Here is a 5,348-nt window from a genome sequence, read left to right as displayed (position 1 = left end):
CTTCTTTGCGTACTTCTCTCTTCAAGAGTTACTACACTGCCGTTTTACGCATAATTGTCCCATGTTACCTTTGATGAAAAAATCCAAACCCGAGTCAATTTGTCCCACAAATTATAGAATCGATTGGATTTAAAACTTCATTTTTTCAGTATAACAAATTAACTCGAGTTTGAGATTTTTCATCGAAGGTAACAAGGGACAATTATGCGTAGAACGGCTGTACAGTTCCTAATGGCGGCAATCAAACCGGATAGCCTGCACACTATAACGAATGATAACGGCCAATGATTCATGAATATTACAGCAACAAGCAAAAAGCTATGTATTTTTAGAAATACAAAGTATCGCCGATTGTCAGCTCTTACATCGTCAACTAGATCGCTTCGTGGATTGGTGCCGAATGGTGGTAAACCCGGCCAAGTGTTCTGTGATAACGTTTTCACGAAAAAAAACAGCCCATCGTTTGCAACTACAGCCTTCTTGGTACAGAAATAGAGCGGGTGAGCCATGTGAAGGACCTCGGCGTGATCCTAGACTCGCAACTAGTATTCAAGCAACACATCTCATTCATCGTCGACAAAGCATCCAGAACTATTGGATTCATCTTCAGAGTTGCGAAGAGTTTTACCAACATATACTGTTTAAGATCTCTCTATTGCTCCCTGGTGCGCTCGACTCTAGAGTACTGTTTTGTTGTCTAGAGTCCGTCTTACAACAACGGTGCTGAAAGAATCGAATCTGTTCAATGCCGTTTCCTTCGATTCGCGCTTCGTAGGCTACCTTGGCTGGATCCGTTTCGCCTACCGAGTTACGAAAGCTGAAGTCAGTTGAGATGTCGACAAAGCCATCATGATCGCCGACACCCTGCAGGGACGAATCGACTATGGAACTATGTTAAAAAAAAAAAAACCTGAACGTCCAGCCACGCATGCTCCGTAACAGCCATATGTTGAGCCTGCCCTTTCGTCGTACAAATTATGGCATGCATGGATCTATTTGTGGCATACAGCGTGTCTTCAACAGAGTCGCACCACTCTTCGATTTCCACGCCACACACTTGTTGACTATGCTTGTTTTGATGTTTTATACCTGTCGTGTTCGGAGGAGACGGCCTCACCCGAATCAGCCGTCTCCAGCTGCTGCTCGATCCGCAGCAGCTCGGAAGCATTACTTCTTCCCGCGAAATACATCACAAAACTGAAGCTGACTCCGCTCATCTGTCACTCACACATCTGGCACTCGTGTCCAATGTATATGCCCTCTTATTATGTTTATATTTATATTATCAATACCCGTCTCAATCCCTACAATACCTATTTTGTATTATCCCTTGACACCATCTTTTAATGTTCACTTTTATTCAAATACTCTACATCATTGGGGCCAAATGTAGCCTGTTGATGCAACAACAATGAATATAAAGAAAGATAAAGAATGTCAGTCCGCCGAAGCACCTTCTTCTCGCGTAAGAATAGTGCTGTCCAATGAGCAACTCGAAGTAGCTCGAAGTTGTTCCCGTCCTGCTCGTTCTTTTTCGTCAAGAAATGGGCAAGAACGTGACGGGAACAACTTCGTGCTACTTCGAGCTGCTCATTGGACAGCACTAATATACACAAGACTATGTAGATTAACCATTCCAGAAACAGAAAACCCAGGCTATTGACATCCTATTGTTTAGCCCATCGCCAGATCGTAGCCAAGATGTCCCGGGCTATATTTTTTTTCATACTGGGTTTCAATGATGACAGCAGGCTATGTCTATTGATGATAATAACACCGCTCTTGTCACCGGCTCGAGAAAACCAAATCGACCATATTCTAACCGATAATAAATTCTTCTTCGACATTAAAAACGTCCGCATTGACCGTATTGCAAATATCGAGTCCGAGCACTAGGCCTCGTTGCAGTGTCCTTGCGCTCGTCGATGTTCAAAAAGCATCGAAGTCACACGCCACGGCTAAACATTAGGCGACTACAAGACGGGAGACTCATACTACGTATAGCAGCTGAAAGTCGCACCCCTTTGGTAGCACTGCACTGGACGGATCAGAATAACTACAGGTATGACGATAAATCTTAGCAGTTAGTGGAGAAGGAGATTGCAGCATGGTCAAACGAGGGACGATGTACACGAGACAACATTTGAAAAAGTTCCAACAGAAAGATCAAGACCATGAAGAGATCGAGCAACTGTACCGCGCTAACTAAACGTGGACGTGCTTTAAGTTGTTAAATCCTTCAAGTAAGGGCCACGTTCCTCAACCTGACGTGTGTATAGACATAAATAGGAATCTTCTGACGAACAAGATGACCCTTATCCGGCGGTAGCACTACGAAGATCACTTGAATGGCGATGTGGTAGACAAACATGGAGGAGTGACTAACCTCGGAAAACGTGACATGATTTTTTCAGCTCCAGATCACTTGGAAATCCAAGAGAAGTTCGGCTGGCTGAGGTTCACCGACTAACAAAAGAGTTACTTGAACACAAAGGGTGAATGATATATTTCGGACACGGCACATTATCGATTTGGAAGGAGGTTCTTCATCCGAAGTGGGATTAAAAATGATGATAACCTGGATTATAGCAACTTCCACGCAACCATAAAGTGCCCAGCACATGGTAGTATGCCTTATGCTGTCTTCAATTTTGATGCGTTTTTTCACGCGTTTCTTACACGGTATTTGGTAATTATGCAGATTTTCTGTGCTTGTTTTAAGATTCTCGCGAAAAAATAATATTATATAATAAATTAGTTTCATACAATTCTATTTACTTTATTTGTACGAAATACTAACAGGCATCTGTTGATGAACACCTGCAACCGTTGAGTGTTCTCCACTGATACACACCATGTTTCGCTAGCGTATAACAGCACAGATTTCCCGTTAGAGTTGAAAATTCGTATTTTGGTGCGTTCAGTTATCTGCCTGTTTTTTCAGATATTTCTTAAATTCGCAAAGGCAGCCCTTGCTTTCTTGATCCGTGCGCCTATGTCGATCTTGGTACCGCCGTCTGACGCCATTTGGCTACCAAGATATTGGAAATTTCCAACATTCTCCACTGGTTACCCGGCTACTGTGAAACTGGAAGGGGTCACCGTGTTTACATCCAACGGTTTGGTTTTGTTGACGTTGATGACTAAGCCTGCCGAAGAGGAGTGCAACGTCATCAGCCAATTCGCAGTCGTTTAGGTGCTCCATGGTTATAGGCTACCATAGCAGCCCGCGGTTTGGTTCACGGCCAATCGCACCTACCAGAATCTCGTCGATTACGATGAGGAACAGTAACGGTGATAGAATACATCCTTGCCTCACACCAGCTTCGACAGGGATAGGGTCGGACAACACCCCATTGTGCCGCACTCTACACGAGAAGGCCTCCTACCGTGCCTCGATGAAAAATTCTCGTGATTGAGACGGTCGAAACCTTTTCGTAGTCATTGGATACCAAGTAAAGGGACTCTTGGAATTCGTTGACCTGCTCCAGAATTATACGGAGCGTGACAATATGGTCCACACAGGATCTCCCGGCACGGAATCCGGCCTGCTACGCCGGAGAATCGCATCGATCTTCTCCTGAATCCGGGCTAGGATAACATAGAACTTTGAGGACGGTACATAGCAACATAATGCCTCGCCAGTTATCGTTATAACTTGCAGAAGTGCGTCAAGTTGGACACCTCAACTTCTCATGATTTCATAGTTGACGTATCAACCATTCAAAATTTCAGTAAATTTGACTCATAACGCGTTTACTAGAGTAATTCATCAGCTGCCACATCGATATGTTGCATGTTCCGAACCTCATTCTAGTGTTTAAGGGTTGAAATGTTTTAAATTTGCGATGTTTGTCCTTAAATCATTCGAAATACCTGCAATAGTGCAATGGTTTTTACGTCATCTATGAAATCATGTGCAAATACAGCATAAAAACATTTCTTTAATATTCCCCCCATTTCCCAGAAAACCATTCTCCTGAAAACCGTTCCCCAGAATGAAACATTCCCCCGAAAACAATCAATCAATCCTTTCTTCTCTTAAAATGTTGGTCCAAAAAAACGATTTCCTTTTGAAAATCTGCCTTTCTAATCACTAACAGCCCTTGCTGGTACTTGCGTAGTCCAGGTGGGTGAGTGTTGGGACACATGTGGTGCCAGTGTGTCCTTTTGTCCTTTTGTGTGCGAGGCGCACACGTGGACATATCGTACGTCCCATGGGAACGCAATGCTCAATATTCACACTCCGATGTATTGCTTGATTGCGGGTCGGGGGATCTGACTGAAGAAGAAGGAGCTGGTTTTAATGGGTCGGGAGAGGTTATGTCAACCCCAAAGTGTATCCATTATTGTTTTTGCCGCACATGATACATACTCATACAATGGTGGGCGTAGAAAAGTTTCCAATTAATAACTGTGGAAATGCTTATAATAAAATACTAAGTTGAAAAGCATAAGCAAGTCAAGTTGCAGTTGCAATGTAATGCCATTGACGAAGAAAGTTATATCGCTTATTTAGATCTCGAGAACCATTGTGCATTGATTGATCTACAATCAGTAGAAGACCATCATTGGCTTTCTCGTGTAGGGGTGATCGGGGCAATATGGGCCACCTAAGGAAATCGTTCCGCAAAGCCCTGAAAAGCTCTAAAAATCATCTTTCAAATGTAGTTGACTTATACTAGGGAGTGTTACCTTTCATATTACGTCGATGAATGGTGAGAAAAACGTTTGAGAATTGTTGGAATGCAGTTATGAAAATGTATTGATTACAATGTGTGTTCCCGACTAGGGAACCCGGGGCAAAAAGGACACCGGGGCAAGAAGGACACCCTTTGATTTCTCTGTAAAATAGAATAGTATAAGATCATCGATGAATTCTGAACATTCTTCACAGTCTTATAATGTAATGTTCATCTTATTTTGTACTGAAAGTGATGAATAAAGCTAAAAATTGCCGAAAAAAAATTGCTTGTTGGATCTGGTCAAAAATTATAATAATGACATCACACAAAATAAGGATTTTTGAAGGACATTTTATATTTTTTTTGGGTTATTCGAAGTTGAAACCAAATTTTCAGTAATTACGAATATTTCTAACACAACACTACTGGTTGTGGCTACCTTTTTTGCAAAAATATGCGTTTTAACGCATTTTTGACGATCTGGGGCAAAAAGGACACCTCTACCAGGGGCAAAAGGGTCACTCTTTGAATCGCAGTTTGTATTGAACATAACCTTGAACACTACTGTCAAACTGTTGTGTTGTGCTTTCGTAGTGAACGGTCGAGAATGGTACAAGTACAAGCGGATTTCAACGCGGCTCAAATGGCCATACCCCAACATGA

Source organism: Armigeres subalbatus, chromosome 3 (genome assembly GCF_024139115.2).
Source record: "Armigeres subalbatus isolate Guangzhou_Male chromosome 3, GZ_Asu_2, whole genome shotgun sequence".
In the NCBI taxonomy this organism is placed as follows: domain Eukaryota; kingdom Metazoa; phylum Arthropoda; class Insecta; order Diptera; family Culicidae; genus Armigeres; species Armigeres subalbatus.
This window is presented reverse-complemented; position numbering follows the sequence as displayed.